Genomic DNA, 17689 nt, shown 5'->3' on the forward strand with positions numbered 1-17689 from the left:
GCCAAGGCACTTCACCTGTTACCTCATGTAATTCACACCACATCCATTTAGCAAAGAGGAAGGGGCTCAGGATCCATCCTCTTGAATGAATACCTTGACTCATTTCTTTTCACGAGCAGACATGAGCCTCTTTGAGATGGAGCATTCACCTCTGTTTACCATGATTCTCCTTGTTCCAAAAATATGTATTCAACCTGCCTCAGTTACATTGACTTCTCCTCCCCTTTAGAACAGATACTTTAATTATTTTGCAAATGTATATCATTGCCCTTTCAAAGTTTAATTGTGAGAACAAGAACCTCCCTCCTCTGTGGATCCCAGAACCAGTCCTGGAAAGCAATGGATTATAATCAGATATAAAAGAGGTGTTTCAAGGACTGAGGCATGGTTGTTGCCCAATTTCTCGTTAATAGTCACCCCTTTGTTTTTTCCTGAATTCTTTAATAAACAGCAAAAGCTTTACACATATACATGTGTATGTATGCACGCACAAGTATGTGTTTATGTGCACACATTAAATTAAGAGTCTGTAATCCTATTTAGAATTAGACAGACCCAGTCATACCCTGGCCTCCACACACCAGCTGCATGATCTCAGAAGACAACCTTCTCAGAAGCTCAGTTTTCACATATTAAAATGGGTATCATATTGTATTTATCTGTGAAGCTCATTAAATAACGACTACGTGAGATCCAGACATGCAGGGCACGGAGCACATAACAAGTAGCTGGCGAACGTTATCTGCCTTCCCCTTCCCAGGGTCGCATTGCTGTCAGACTCAGCGCAAGCTCCAAACACCCTCCACTTCCTCCCACACCGTGCTCCTGTTGCAATCTCAAATTATTAACGAAATCTATCACGATTTCTCTCTCACTTTGCTGATGTCACGCAGGCAGGAACCAAAGCAAGTACTTAATACATCTGCCCTAAATTTATTTGATTGGAACATTTCTAAGACCCTGGTTCAAAAACTATACTTCTCAGGGTTTTGACAATTCCCTAAAGAACCTCTCACGTTGAGAGACGCATAACATTTAAAATGAAAACCTCAACAGAGTGAAACATTGTGTTTGAGGGGTTCCTTGATGAAATGGAAGGAGCGAAGGACTTAAGAACCAAAAGACCTTGCCCTGAATCCCGCCCGGCCACTTACTTCCGAGGCGACCTCAGGCAAGTTAACCTCTGTCGGCACTGTTTTCATCGCTGATGAAACAGGGACACCGAAATTAACTCCACAGAATTGTGGCAGAGACTGAAAGAAGTAACGCCTGGCAAAGGAGGTTACATGCAGGGCACAGGTCTGGCTCACAGCGGATGCCAAGCCTCATCTGTTGAATGAATGGAGTATGAGCGTTCCTCGGGGTTGAAATCTCCCAAATTCAGGGCAGAAAGATTTATCAGGACGTCAAAAGAAAGAAGACCGTTCTATCTGCACTAAAACAAGTCCTGGGCCCAACCTCCTTGGCACTGTTTCTTCTGTGTTTGGCCTTATAGGATTACAAGAGATTCCATCTGTGTGAAGTGGGTTTGGAAAATGTGAAGTAATAGAACAAAACTCTTCCAGTCACTAATGCCTAAAAAAGGTCTATGCTATGGAACTGATCTGAGTGTAATTAAGTTAAAATTGACCAGAGGAGACAGGGCTGGTTCTAGAAGGAGACAAGGGGTTGGGCTGAGGCTGGTGGCCTTGCATCCTGGGTGAGCCACCCAGCTGTCCCTGGGCCACCACACAGCCCCCTCCCAAGGGCACTGGGGCCCTGATCGCACCCTGTCTGTCCTTGGCTCTGAGTTCTCTGCTGAGGTCAACTGGATGTGAAAGGAGAGTATGAGCCTGTACAGTCCTTTGCCAGCTTCCTCCGGGGCCTCTCTTCTGTCATGTGGATGCTCCCTGGCTTCATCAGGGAGAAAACAGGAGCTGTGAGAAGAAACCTTTCTGCCACCAAATGTGCAAATTCACTTGCGTCCTCTCCCTTCCTTGGCTTCAATGGAAGAGCAAACCTATCCTCTCGGGGACCCGCTCTCCTCCTGGGCACTGGACCCCGTTCCCTCCCCTGCTCAGCCTTGCCCTCCAGCCCTCTCTCTTCCCTGCACGCTCACCTCCTTCCTCTCCGCGAACAATAATAATAAGGAGAGTCCTGCTGAAAGACATCTTTTCCAGGCTGTCAGTACCGCTTCCCTCCCCACCTCCTTCCCAGCCCCCTGCTCCACTGACCCTGCTCTGTCCCTTACTGGTGACAGCTTCCCAGCAGGGCAGCAGCCCCACCTGTTCCCGCTGCCTGTACCAGCCCTTCAGCACCATGCTCTCTGCTCTCTGTTCTCCGGCTGTCTTCTCACAACCCCTAGCCTCAGTCTTCTTTTCTGGCTGCTTTTTTCTTTTCTGGTACTTCCCCCCCACCCCATATCCACCTAAATCTGTCCATGGTCTTCTTCTATATTAATACCTCTCCGTCCACAGTCCTCCCTGGAAGACCACATCCACCTCCGTGGCTTGCCCCGCACATCTGTGCCCAGCCCGGTTTCTCTCCTGAGCTCCAGACCAGGATATGCAGCCACCTCTGGCCACACCTTCCCCAGTGTCCTACAGGGACCTCAACGTCAGCGTCAGTGGGCCTGGAACCAAAAAGGAGTCTGACCAGCTGCCTTAAATGAAAAACCTAACAGCATGAGATTCATTTAGACACCCATTCTGACAGTCAAAGGAGAATGTTTATTACAAAGAAACCGGGGAAACCAATCTAGAAACAACTTTTGCCTCACGCAATCATTCCTACGTGACACCAAGAGTCACCACTGCTTGCAGCTCTCCCTGTGAAGCTACCTGGGGCCACACTGCCAGCAAAGCCACCAGCTGCCAGCCTTGCGCGTACGGGTCTGGGAGTCAGATGCCTGAGGTGGCCTGAGAAAGGCCCGACCCTGACCGTGTCTGGGGCCAGCGAGGTAAGGCTCTAGAACCTGGGCAGTGGGACAAGTCCTCCCCGGAGACCCTTGCAGGATCTAGGCCACAGGAAGTCGGTGCCAACACACGGGCCTTCCACACACGTGCTTGATCCGGACTGCAATCTTTTCCAAATCACGCTCCTAAAACATGTCCACGTGGAACACGCATCGTGTGAAGGAAAGGTCACGAAGTCTGACTCCATGGGCTACCACCAGGCTGCCACTGGCCACAGGCACCGCATTACCAGTTTTGCTCAGTGGCGACCCTTCTCCGTCCTCCCCCCTCCTCCCATTCTACAGTCTAGAACGATCTTCAGAAGAACCTGTGGGACAATCACACTTAGTCAAACTAGTTCTAAAAACACCCCAGGGAGTAGACGACCCACTGAGGCAGTCGGGGGAGACAGTGCCAGTTTGGGGGCTGGGAGTGGGGTCTGACTAAGGGGTAAGGCATTTTAGGGCCTAGACTCTGGTGACATGGTTAAGAACAGGCAAATGACGGAGTGGCTGCTGTGTCCTTCGAGGACCTTCAGACCTTGTCACCCTCGCGGAAGTCACAGTAGCAAAGGTGCATGGCATCCTCTTGTCCTGGTGTGGAAGTAGGGGTCCTGGGGCTGGAGGTAGGAATGAGAGATGCTCCGTGGGGGCCTCCCACTTGGAACCCAGGAGCGGGGCTGGCTCTGGTCTCAGGAGTGAACGGGGAGGGCACGAGGGTTGAGAAAAGAGAGACCCTGGAGTACAGCAGTTAAGGACTCAGATGGACTGGGGCTGACTCACAACCAGCTGGCTGTGTGATCCTGGCCAAGCCATTGCCACCCCCAGGGCCCGACCCTGCTCATCTGAAAACTGGCAGGGACAGCACCTCCCTCACGCAGTAGTTATAAGAAGTAACATATAACTCGCTGGCTCAGTCAGAAGAGCATGTGACTCTTGATCTTGGGGTTGTGAGTTCGAGCCCCACATTGGGTGTAGAGATTACTAAATAAATAAATCGTTAAAAAAGAAGTAAATAAGGTGATATTTGTCAATTGCTTAGAATAATGTCTGATACATTGTAAGTACTTTCAATGGGTGTCTTAAATGAGGGAAAAGGCAGCACAGGGCAGGTGGGAGCAGGGGCAGATGATCCAGATCAGGAGAGACCCTGGAGTCTGATGGGGATAAGGTGCCCAGAAGAGCAGTTCCTGGGCAGCAGGACTCCAACTATGCCTGGGACAAGGACCAAGGCCCAGCCAGTAAGCTTTACTGACTACCGACTTTGTGCCAGGAACCGTGCTAACACCTGGCACGTGCTGAGGGTCTCGTCCCACCCTCACAGGACCCTCAGAGTGGGCACGGTTGCCATCACCTTCCATTTCTAAGTGAAAAATGACACAACGAGCAGGTGACTGAATGTGCCCCGGCCACACATGCAGGCGATGAAGAGGGTGAGGCTGTCCTCACCAAAGCCAGGACAGAGCTGCGGGCCTCACGTGGGACTCCAGCAGGCTCCCAGCCGAGAGAAGGGGTGAATGATACGAAGGAACAGACCAAGGCAGGGGCTGGGCTGAGGACAGCAGCGTAGCCAATGTGGTTGGAGCAGAGCAGTGGGAGGAGAGGTGGTTAAGAAAGGAAGCAGATGGGAGGCCAGGTCATAGCCCGGCCTGGAGGGCAAGTAAGGACTGGATTTTATTTTATTGAGTGGGATGGGAAGGCAAGGGAGCGACTGAAGAGGTAGGCTTCCAAAAGCCTCCCGCATGTGTTAGGTAGGTTTTATTGCCCTGATAACACGAGCAAGAGTGGCAGAGTGGATGTAAACCCATCAAGTGATCTTCAGCTGGACTGCAGTCTAGTTTGTACTATAATCGCATACATGGGGTGTAACGTTCTCACAGGAGGGCAGTTCACTTTAGTAATGTGAAATAAACACCCGCCAGGGGCTGTGTGCGGAGAAAGGGAGGAGGCAGGGCCCAGGGAGAAATGAACATGAGGGCCTCCAGAAGGCCTCGGAACCCTGGCCAGACAAACCACAAGAGGGGGACAGAATCACTGGGGACAAATGGGTGCCTTCCTCGTCAGGGTATGTGTCTGGGGGACAGAGGTCAAGGAATGAGTACAGTCATTCATCTTTCTCAGCTTTCAGTCATACTAATTTCTACAGAATAACAACTCACAGCCACCACCTCTTCATCAAATCCTCAAACTACCGTGCTTAGGACACATGTAGATTTAGGGTCATGAAGACGATGCAAATTTCCCAAACACTCCCTTTCCAGCCCTAGTCCTGTGCAGCTCTGCACAATTAGAAGCAGCTGTCAACGCGGCACAGCGGCCAAGTGCAGCCCTGTGAATGGTCTCCCGTCCATGTGACAGAGAAAGGGCCCCAGTGGACAGAACGGCCAGCAGCCCCCGGCGGCTCAGCTCGCTGGATTCCCAAGCCGAATATGAGGCTCACGGGGCCACCCGTTCCTTTTCCACTCTAACGCTGGGGACTTTGCTCAATTCCCTTTCCATATTCTTGGGAAATGCTTTTTCCAAGTAATAGCATTCAGATGTTCGCTTTTAGAAAACACTACACTTTGGGTTTTTTTGACTAGGGACCTAGTAAATGTTCATGACAGAAAACCTGAACAACACAGAAAGCCTGTAAAATAAAATATAAGCCATGCATTAGCCTCAAACCCAGAGAAACCCACGTTTGGTTAATAATAATGGCAAGAGTAACAATAGCTAACGTTTTACTGAGCATTTACTAAGTGCTCATCATTTCACAACTGTTTATCCCGTTGCTCAGTGAATTCTCACAACAACCCTAGGAGATAAGTACTGTCACTGCCCCATTCTTCAGATGAGGAAAGGGAAGCTTCGTTGGAAATGTCAAGTAGTTGGCTCAAATCCTCACACGGGGTCGGCGTGAGAGCCGAGACTCACACCCAGGTCTGCCAGTCTCAGAGGCCTGGACCCTTAGGCACAGAGCACCTCCATCTCCAGGGCGGTAGCCTCTCCCCACCCACGGGCACAGGGGCACACACACGTGCACACACACTCGCTTGCTCCCTCGAAAACCGAGCTTATGCCGTACCCACGGTTCCACACCTGTTCTTGTCCATGCTACATACACCACCTCACATCACCCCAGCCCTCCTTTCACAGAGCTCCTGTGACCGCACCACACCCCCTAGAGATGATCTATCCTCCTGGTCCCCTCCAGGTTTCCCTCCGAGTTCTAGGAAGAAATTTTAGCTTACCCTTTCTCTCTGCTTTGGTTTTCCACAATATCTCATCTGCTGCTATTTCCACAGTGGTTTAAATTCAGTAATCACAGTTTTTGACACAATCAAATCCTTTTTTATTTTAAATGTTTTATTTATTTTTGAGACAGGAGGGAGGGGCAGAGAGAGACAGGGACAGAGAATCTCAAGCAGGCTCCGCGCTGGCAGCAAAGAACCCAACAGGGGGCTTGAACCCACGAACCACGAGATCATGACCTGGGCCGAAGGTGGACACTTAACCAACTGAGCTATTCAGGCACTCCACAATCGAATCCTTCTTAATCTTGACCTTCACATGCTGCAGAGGCACCCTGAACACTGCTGGAAACACAAAGTGAAATTTCTGGAAGTACCTGCTTCATGCGAAGACGCAGGCTCGGACCCGGTCTTCACACTGCCTTCCATTTTTTGGCCAATGAAAACTTCTCTGTGTCTGGTGAGCATGCTAAACACCACATCGGAAACTGGAAAAGTTAACTCAGAGGTTCCAGGGCCACATAATTTTACCAGTGAGCCCTCACAGACTTTTAAAGAACACCTAATTCTTATGCTAAATAATTTATTCCAGAGCACAAAAAGTAACGGAAAAAAGCCCCAAACCCTGACACCTAACAAATACAGAACAAGGAGGAGAAGCATGACCCTGTACGGCCTAGCAGATTTGTCTTAGAAACACAAGAATAAGCTAATGTTTCGAAGACTGTTAACATAACAGCACATCAATAAATCAGAGAAGAAAAATGTGATATGATCCTCTCAGACGCTGAAAAGTAATTAGCAAAACGCAACACTGATTTGCGATTTTAAAAAGAAAAAAATAAACCTCTTGGAAGCTTAGTAACATGTATCTCAAACCAACTGCCATCATCATACAAGGCAGAGAAGAAAGACTGCCAGAATTTGAATTAGGATGAGAAAAAACAGGTGGTGCGTCGAAGTTCCTTGTCTGAACCACAGAACGTGGAAAATGCCTTGAGTGACTTTCTTAATTCTCCTCAGAATGGTGCGTTCATTACATCCGATGGACCTTCAGGCAGCAAGCTTGACTTTCTCGTGGATCCCTGGCTGAGGAAGGCCTACCAGCTATCACCCAGCACTGGCCAAGAGAAATATAATGCAGGAAGGGAAGAAAAAATAATACACAAACAGGGAGTGGGACAAAACATAACAGACTCTTAAATACAGAGAACAAACTGAGGGTTGCTGGAGGGGTGGGCTAAGTGGGCAAGGGGCAATGAGGAGGACATTTGTTGGGATAAGCATTGGGTTTTATGTGTAGGGGGTGAATCCCTGGATTCTACTCCTGAAATCATTATTGTGCTATGTGCTAACTAACTTGGATGTAAATTAAAAGAAAGAAGGAAAGAAAAGAAAAGAAAAGAAAAGAAAAGAAAGAAAAAAGAAAGAAGAGAAAAGAAAGAAAGAAAGAGAAATATAATGCAATCCATGTATTTTAAATGTTCTAATAGCCATATTTAAAAAGCGGGGGGAAAGGGCCCCTCCTGGGTGGCTCGGTCAGCTGAGCGTCCGACTTCGGCTTAGGTCATGATCTCACAGTTCATGGGTTCGAGCCCCATGTTGAACTCTGTGCTGACAGCTCAGAGCCTGGAGCTACTTTGGATTCTGTGTCTCCCTCTCTCTCTGCCCCTCCCCTGCTTGCACTCTGTCTCTCAACAATAAATAAATTTTAAAAAAATAAAAAGGGGAAAAAAACAGGTGAAATTAATTTAGTAATTTATTTTCCTTAATTCAATATATCCAAAATATTTATCTTTTTGACCTGCAATCAATATAAAATATAACAAATTACTGATGAGATTAGCATGCATTCTTTTTTTGGACTAAGTCTTTGAAATCTGGTCTGTTGTTTACACTTACGGCACACTTTAGTTTGGACGAGCCACATTTCAAGTGCCCAGTAGCCACATGCAGCCACCATTTTGGACAACACAGTTCTTACCAATATACAAAGGCGTGACATTAAAATCAAAGGAGGGGTCAGGGCAGAAGAACAGAAGACAAGCCAAGAAGCCCCATCCGCAGGGCCAGTGTGAGGTGGGAAGCCAAGTCAGACAGCTCAGAACCAGAGAGCAGGGTCAGCCCAGGACAAGCAGGAAGACCGAATGGTGATAAACCCACACATGACTGACCTAGGTTCTTTATGTCCCCATTACATAAGGTCTGCCCCCACCTCCACTCCCCTGTCCCCGCAAAGGGAGCTGGAGCTTGTCACTAAGAGGTTAGGTAGACCAGCTGCAGCTGTTAGAAGGACTTGGGTTACAGATGGAATGACATAAATTCAGAGAAGATGGAGAAAGACACGTGCAGTTCACACGGGTGATGTCAGGCTTTTATGGGGACTTCTTAAGTCAGGAGCGCTGGGTTCTAATCTCAGCTGTGCCTAAACCCCCTTTGAGACTTTGGACCAGTCCTATCCTCCGTGGGGGCTCAGTTTCCTGTCTGTAAAATCCAGTGGCACCGGATGGTAAGTTCCTCCCAGTTTTCCCAAAGAGCAAAGAGAAGTAGAGACCACATGTCTGGCTTTATATAAAAACACTATTAAGTAAGACCTGCCTCTGGAGACTACGTGACTGCAGTGGTTTTCTTTCTCCAAGTGTTCTGAGGGGGTGTGAAGAGGATGAGTCTGAGAGGCAGTCACGAAGGGGTAAGAGGCTCTAGGCACCACGCTGTCCCACAGGGATGGAGTGGACATGACAATGTGATGAGGCAGGAGACAGGAAACAGCTGTGGGGGAGGCGGGCTGGGGGCAGATGGGGACCCATGACCAGAAAAACACACAAATGACCAGTGCAGACTCAGGTTCCAGAAAGAGAGAAGGGGAGGAAGCAAGAGAAAGGGGAGAGGACAAAGGGAGGGGAGGGAAGAAGAGGAAGAAGGAAAGAGAGAGAGAGAAGACAGAAAAAGGCGTTCAGAAGTGGAAGGGTTCAACTGCGGGTGGGGGGGGGGGACCGTGGCCATGAGAGGTACCTCCAGCTGGAGCAGGGAGGAAGAGAGAGATGGCGAGCCGTGCAGGGCAGGAGAGGGACTCAGGAGAGAGAGGGACAAATGGAGCGTCCCGCATGTTTTCCACGCTCTGGAAGGCGGTCTCGGAAGGCCCACACGCCAGGAGCACTCACAACCAGCTGCTCGGACACCAAGGAGGCAGCTCTGGCCACCGAACACCTGGGACCCATCTGGGGAGGCTGAGACCCAAATCGCTGGCCCCAACCCTCCTCGGATGGGAAGAGAACACAGCGGGAAACACAGAGATGACCAACCACTGGCCCCACGGCTCTTCCTCATTTTGCGAGGCAAGCGGGGTCCTTTCAGAAAAAGCTCAGTCCCGTTCCCAGCCTCAGAAGAAGAATAAAACAACAGCAGCAGCAGCTAACAGCCTGCTCACTATGCGCCAGGCATGAGGCTAAGTACTTTTCTTACAGCATGTCCCGAAATCTTTAACAATGGCATCCATCAGAAAGAGCTGTCATTTTTCCAGTAATCTCTACACCCAACATGGGCCTCGAACTCACGCCCCGGAGATCAAGAGTCGCGTGCTCTTCCGACTGAGCCAGCCAGGAGCCCTGGGAAGGGCTATTATTGCCCCCAGTTTACACATAAGGAAAACTGAGATTCAGAGAGGATGACTAACTCGTCCAAGGTCACACAGGAAATAAATGACAAAACTGGGATCCATACCAGGTCTGCATGGCTCCAAAGCTCGGACTCCTAACCACTGTGCTGTCAGCCTGGCCGAGCACTGTTACCACGATTTGCCACCCACACTTTGAATAATACTGACCATCTACAAAGGGGATAGCACCACAGGGGTTACGGAACGAAAAAGAAGAGAACTACAACAACTGCGTGTTTCCGACATTCTAGGCGCCATGCAATGTTCTTTTATCTACTGTATTTGGTCTGGGTCTCAAAGTGAAACCATGAAGTAAAATGCTGTATGTTCCCCAGACAGTGTTTCATTAGGCATACTTGAATACAAGGGAAATTTCTTTGCAAAACAAAATGTCTTTACACACTTAGACTTTTCTAGGCCCCCTTTTTCAGGAGGCAATAGAAGAAACTATTAGCATCCTACAGAGAAGATAGTATATTGAGCCCTGCAGAGATGCGCGGTTTTTCTGTCATTACTAAAATAATTCCGTGTATATTTTTTCTTTGTTACTGAAGTATAGCTGACATACAACGTCCCATTAGTGATGTATACAGTGGTACAATCTATCCATGCTACACGTTACTCAAGTGTACAATACTCACCATGATGAGTGTACTTGCCTTCTGTCACCATACAAGGTTCTTACAGTATTACTGACTCTACTCCCTGTGCTATACTTGTAGATTTTACTATCCCACTTTACAGATAAGACATCGGAGGCTCACGGAGATGAAATAATTTATGGGAGTTCATCTAGAGAGCAAATGGCAGACACCAGAGCCTGAGCTTTTTAATACAAAAAAGTCCCAGAGGGACACTGAGGTATGAGCTAAGACAACCAGACGGGGCCAGGGGTTGGACAGACTTCCCTCCAAAAAGACGGATGGAGGTGGAGAGGGTACTATAGAAAATCACGAGCCTGGAGGTTGCACAGGAGCTCAAGGCCGTCCCGGCCCTAAGGACACCCTCTGCCCAGCTCCCTGGAGCGTCAGGCTGACTGCAGTACAGAGCAAGGCAGAGCTGCAGAAGGGGCCACGGGCTAAGTGTCCACTCATCTGAACAGTCTCACTCAACCCATGACACTGAAAGAGTCTTCCCCTCACCCCCAGAACTTGCTTTTTGACGACAAACAGCCTGAAGCCCCTGGCCAGAGCAGGATTTGGAGAAACAAACCACGACTTTGATAGATTCCAGCAAGGCTACACAGTGGGATATATTACAGGGGTGCCGGGCTGTTCTGACATTCCTGCTGTCTGACGATGACCACAGATGGCTGGTGCACAAGGAGACCGGGAGGAACAGCTTTCAGAAAAGCTATTTCCTCTCCTGAAAGGCTAAAAGGAAAAACCAACCTTTCAAATATTTGATCTATACAGGGATACTTATTTAAATTAAGTGTGAGGAAACCTTTCAGACACTGAAGCCACAAGCAAGCCTCTGATGGTGTGAAACCACCTTTTATAAGACGGAGGGAGACCGTGGCTTGGGTCCCCCACCCTGGGGCCTGGCCAGCTTCTCAACGCCGTCCCCAGCCCCCATCTAATCGGTAATACACAGCCAGTCTCACGCAGTGCCTCCTCTGTGCCATGCACTGTGCAAGGCTTGGGGACAGAGCAATGGACAAGGCATTTGCCTTCTAGTAGAGAAGACAGGCATTAATTATGAACGTGCTACTTGGCACCTAAGGACAAGGACAGAGTGTGATGACAGTGTAACAGGAGCTGGCCTGGTGAGGAGCAGGGACTCACCCTGAGCCGGGTAATAGACAGGAGTATCATGGAAGGCAAGCACACCCAGTAGAGAAAAGCAGGTGAACGGGCCTGGAGGTAAATCTGAGGAATTTAAATCTGAGGGAGGAAGCCAAAGCAGGTAAAGCAGAGGAATGGGGAGGGCCAGGAGGAGGGCTGGGGAGGGATAAGCCAGATCTCGCATGACCTGCACTCCCATCTTGAAGTTTTGGGACTGATCCTAAGGGGAAACCAGTGGAAGTTTTGAAGAAGCTCAGTGATGCGGACAGAGATTTGAAAACTGCAGGGTGTGCAACAGAGTAGGAGGGAGCAGATGTGGGTACAGAGATGTCCGCTGGGAAATAAGCATGTAAACTGGAGAGGAGGCGAGAAGGCAGCCTGAACTGCGAGGTGGCACTGGGGACAGAGAGAGGTGGAAGGTGGGCAGACGGGGTTCAGGGACTGACTAGGAGCAGACAATGTGGGAGAGAGGAGCCACCAGTAAGAGGCGCCACGTTTCTGGCCTGACCAGGTCAGGACCACGGCAGGATTCCGGGGAAAGAATCAAAGGTCTGGCTTGGGGTGTGCTGTGGCTATAGGGCCTACAGGACTTTGGCTGCTGTTTATTCAGCTTCTTGAAGGAAGCACTGCTCTGCAGGCCTACAGACCAAGTCCTAAGAGTCCTGGGTGTGGCATTCGAAGCCTCCACACTGGGGCCCCCTATGGCTAGTCTAACTTTCCACATGCCTTTCACCTCTCCTTTGCTCTAGCCGAACCAACCTGTTCACCAGTCTCTGCATGTGGCCACTTTCTCCCCAGTGGCCTTACCTGTTCAAGCTGTTCCTTCTCCTTGGAATGCCCTTTCTCCTGATCTTACATCCAAATTATACCAAGCCCTGCAGGCCACAAACAAACAGGACCCCCTCCAGAATGCTCTGCTCCCTGCCCCAGCTAGAAGTATTGGCTCCCCTCCCAGACAGCACTTAGTCTGTCCCCTTTAATGTGGCCCTTATAATTACTTATACATATTTCCCACCTTTCCCACTGGACCAAGGACTCCTCATCTGTTCTGCAGTCCCCGGGAACACCAGGCATGTGCTAAGTGCAGGACAAATGAATAAGCACCATTCCAAGCAGGCCCCAGGGATGCCTAAGGCAGCCATAGGAAGGCTGTGTGGAAGAACGTCTCTTCTGATTACATTTAAACCTACAACTCCACTCAGAGACCTCAGACATCTGGCTCCCTTGTACGGCAGCCTTTCCTCCAGACGCCACACACACTCAGGCTGCCTAAACCCTGACTTCAGCACATGCGCAGCTGGGACCGCCCAGTGCTGCTCTGGCCACCTCCACGTCAGAGGACTTGGCACCTCCCACAGCCTCATCATCACCTCCAGGGGTCACCTGGGGTCTGAAATGGACCGTAGGGGAGCTGCAGGCAGACGCTGGCCAAGAGGAGGGAAGGGCAGCTGGGTAGGGCTGTGCCTTGCAAAGTGGGGCAGGGTTGGGGAGGGACCGTGCAAATTCTGCGGCGCAGGGAAGGGCCTGGGCATAACAGTTTGGGAGGCCTGCCTTCTCCAGAAAGTTTATCCACAATGCAGAGGGGAGGGGGGAAGGGGAAAAAAACAAGAGATCACAACTCATTTTATGAGTAGGTTTTATCCACGAACCTCATATTTTCCACTGAAGGAAAAGCCGATCTGCATCTAAACTTTCAAGACCTACGCTCAAGAGAAAGAAACAATCTCCAGCCATAAATTAAAAGGTTGCTTTAAACTCTCATTTCCCAAGAGAGTCAGGGCTTCGGAGCCCTCCGTGCCCTAGCATTTGGGCCCTGCCTGTCTGCCCGTCTAGTCAGAAGGCAAACAACACAGGCTATTTGTAATGACAGGCAAACACTAATGAATTTCGGAGCACGTCTGGTGCTTGCATTTATGGATCATAAAATCATCTGGCTTCTTCTCCCCCCGTGCTGACATGCCAATGAGGCAACCCCAAGTATTTATAGGCAGGAAGGGGCTGCCAGGACCACTCTGTGAGAGGGAGGCTGGGGGTTGAGGGGGGATGGCTTGTTAGCCTTCCCATTACATGCAAACCCATTCTTATGCTCTTACATTCAGCCTAAACCTTGGCATGCAAAATCCCATTAAACAGTTATTTATTTTTTTAAACATCTTGGGGTGGGAAAGAGTCAACCTAACTGTCTCGATTGCCTACAGGTATGAACCTAGTCAGAAGTCACCAAAATGGTTTTTTAAATATCAGCCAGATATAAAGAAAGGATTTAAAATGCAGTTAGATTTTTCCAGTTAAACATACAATTTCCTTAATACACCCTACTAAATTCTAAGTGTCTAGAGGAAAGGTACTTCCATAAAACGTAGGCTTTTGGTCTGGGAACACCACACACACGCTCAGCCACCCGGGCAGAGCCCAGCCAAGGTGGAGACCTGGATCCAGCCACCCTGCCATGACCACCCGGGAGGAAGGGACCATGGTAGCTCTGGGACTCCTCCCACCCAGTGGAGGTCTGGGGGCACCTCTACAGAACCCAAACAGCCCAGACTGATCACAGGCTATCTGGGGCCCTCCAGAGGCCAACCCTCATTTCTTAAGCAGGCACACATCAGGGACCACAGGAAGAGTTCTAAAATGCAGAATGAGCTCCCGTGTTAGGGGATCTTTCTTGACCCCAAATAGCAGCGTGAAGTTCACTTCCTAATGGCCAGGTGTCCCCACATCTGTCCTAAGTCTGTGTGCAAGCAAAGTCCGTCTAAACATGGACAATTCGGGGCCATTAATTTGCAGGAGCCGTCACTCATTCAGGCAGCAGGCATCACTCCAGCAGGCACTGAGTCACTAACTGTTGACTGAATGAGAGGTATCCTCTATCAACTGTCAGGAAGCGAACTGATTTGAAAAACGGAGTTCTCCAGATAGTGGAGGACCAACTCTTCAAGCACAGCAACTTTTTAGTCAGTGCATCTGTGAAAATTTACCGAGCAAATACTATGTGCCCAGCACTGTGCCCAGCATTTGAGAGACAGAGACACTAAATATGGTCCTGCCCTGGAGTTTTAGGATCTAATGAAAGCTAAGGGTTCCCTACCCAGTAAAATGTGAGCAAACAATCATGTGAAAAGTTGCACACAATTTATCTTAACATTACATCTAAATGAAAATCTTTTCGGAGATGATTTCTCTCCGATGTTTTTCAAGCAAAAATAAAAAATTAGTACCAATGTCCTGAAAAGAATCAAAAGAAATCCAACTGTGCCAAAAGGGCGAACAGGAGCCATAATGCGGCTCCTGTTGCTGCCAGGCACCAGAGAGGCAGTTACCAGGAGTTGACACATGGAACCTCGCACAGGCCGTCGGGCTCTACCCCTGACCCCTGACATCGATTCACCTCTGTGGCCTCAGTCTTCCCATCTGAAAATGTAGATAATAACAGCGTCTACCTTATAAAGTCATTGTGAATATTCAATGGTTCAATCTGTGTAAAATTATTAGAATGCTGACTGACACATAGTAATAAGCACTCAGTAAATACAGGTATAATTAATACTACTAAATGCAAAGTTACTACTGTGAAGCCTTGACGTTCAACATACACAGTGCTGCTTGACACATGACACCTCGACATTCAGTCAACCTGACTTTTTTGTTTACCAACAGCTGCGGAAAACCTGACTCCCAAAGGAAGGCAGCGTCCCATCAGACCATCGCTCCAAAGCCCACTGATGAGAGTCAGCGAGTGTCAGTTGTCAAGGACCAGCACCATCCTCCACGAGTTTTCCAGCTGAATCGATGCCACATCATTTTCTCTTCCCTGAAGCCACTGGGGAAAGGACTACAAAGGTCTCCTTCACTGATGGGTTGTCCCCAGTGAAGGACTGTGAATCCAAACTCCCTCTTTGCGTTTGACTGAGTAGCGCCAGCCTTCCAAAGAGAAGGGTACCGCTCCCAGGTGTCTCCAGATTTCTGCTGCTAAGGGCTTAACAGGACTCTGCCACGCCCAGGCTGCACAAATATTTCTTCCAGCAGCAGAAAGTTTACAGACTTGTCCAGCCCAGTCTCCTCTTCTAGAGGGTAGCATGGCCAAAACCACCCATTTTTCAGAAACAACTATAGTGGTGAATTGATTTACCTCATTCGCATGGCCAAAAATATCTAGAAAGCAAGCCAAGTCATGAATGAATTCCTCTTTCTCTGTTTTGTGTATTTTCCTTTACTTTCAAAGAAAAAAAAAAAGTAGACTTTCAGTTTGAAGTTCAGTCAAGTACTTCAAGACTTGTCCTTTGGAGAGCCAGCGAACTCCTGGGTACTCGAAGCAGCTTTCTGTTCTGCTCCATTTCACAGCAAAGCCTCCCGAGAAGGCTGGAACTCAAGGCCCCAGCACTGACAGCATCGCAGGCTTTCAAAGCAGGCTTTCAGGACCACCGCAGTCTTTGACATCAACGCTGGCACCGAAAGTCCCGGCCACAGTGGCAGGTGGGCCTCCCGGCTTCATCAAAGCTGCAAAACCAGATGTGTTGTCGCCAGACAAAGCAGAAGCTTCATCCACGCACAGATAGCCTTGACGTGCCTTTCGGTCAAAATTTAGCTTGGCAAAGAAACTGTTTGCCATCTTGAAGACTTGGAAGTTCCCCAAAGAGGTTCACAATGTAAGAATTCTTCTTGGATGCTGACAACTTGCAGGTGACAGATACCAACAGGAGCTGGATGCGCCGACGCTATCATTAATAGTTTGTGCAACGCATTTCAAAAGAAACGGCGCAGCTGCTGACTCTTTCCATGACCTACTTCAAAATGCCAGAAGACAGGTCAGTTCTTCTAGAAATGATGTCGTTTGACACAGGAACTGCTTTAATCTCCTTCCTCTGTTCTGAGCCACAGCTCAGCCCCAGTCAGGTCCAAGTTCTGTGGTTTCACCAAGTTCTCTCCTGTCAGGAGCGACTTCTCTGGCAAGTTTGAAGGCTTTTGTGTTGGGGCAAGACCAGGTGTGGAGAAATGGCAGGCCTTTCCAGGTCAAGGCTTCTTCCCCGCAAAGGTTTCCTCCCCGCCACGCATCTTTGGGAGGTGGGTGCTCTTTCCCCTTTCCAGGCGTCACGTGATCACTGCCAAGGGTCCTATTGCTGCCGCCTGAATTTGCGTTACGAAAGTTAGCCCAAAGATTATGTGAGCTTCACTCACTCTCTTCATTTGATGCTTCCCAACTTAAGCCGGGTTTGACGTAAATGCAAACAGGTGCACAGAGTCATAAAGGTAAGGTACGATGTTATAAGTTCTTTTCTCGGGGAAAATAGTAGACAACAGAACACAGTGATAATGAAAACTGTCATCATCCAGATGACGTTATGCTACCCTACACACTTTCAGAGTAGAATGATACCTGCATATAATTTGAGAAAAATAACGTTATTTTCCCACAGAAGATAGTTGTCAAAATAAAGGAGGCTTTTGCTTCTGTTTATGATAGAGTAACTAATATCAGATTACCTGTAAGAACTGGATAAAGTCGGGTGCCTGGGTGACTCAGTCAGTTAAGCGTCCAACTCTTGATCTCGGCGCAGGTCATGATCTTGCAGTTTGTGAGTTCAAGCCCTGGGTTGGCCGGGCTCTGTGCTGACAGGTGGAGCCTGCTTGGGATTCTCTCTCTCCTCTCTCTCTCTGTCCCTCTCCCGCTTGTGCACTCTCTGTCTCTCACAAATAAATAAAGACTTTTTTTTTTAATTTTTTTTCAACGTTTTTTATTTATTTTTGGGACAGAGAGAGACAGAGCATGAACGGGGGAGGGGCAGAGAGAGAGGGAGACACAGAATCGGAAACAGGCTCCAGGCTCCGAGCCCAGAGCCCGACGTGGGGCTCGAACTCACGGACCGCGAGATCGTGACCTGGCTGAAGTCGGACGCTTAGCCGACGGCGCCACCCAGGCGCCCCAAGACTTTTTAAAAAATGAGGATAAAATAACAACAAAAGCCTGGCTACTTAAAGATGGACAGCCACCAAAGCCACCAGGATTTGAGGGCCCAAGACCCAAGAAGGAAGGGAAACACACGGAGGTGAACTCTACACTCACTTTTAATTCATCCTCTGATGA

General features: G+C 49.0%; 1 protein-coding gene across 13 annotated transcripts in view; it reads right to left on the reverse strand.

Annotated features, from left to right (window-relative positions):
* Positions 1 to 17689, reverse strand: part of RALGPS1 (Ral GEF with PH domain and SH3 binding motif 1) — a 273614-nt gene that overhangs the window by 180801 nt on the left and 75124 nt on the right. The window lies entirely within an intron of this gene.

Source organism: Acinonyx jubatus, chromosome D4 (genome assembly GCF_027475565.1).
Source record: "Acinonyx jubatus isolate Ajub_Pintada_27869175 chromosome D4, VMU_Ajub_asm_v1.0, whole genome shotgun sequence".
NCBI classification, from domain to species: domain Eukaryota; kingdom Metazoa; phylum Chordata; class Mammalia; order Carnivora; family Felidae; genus Acinonyx; species Acinonyx jubatus.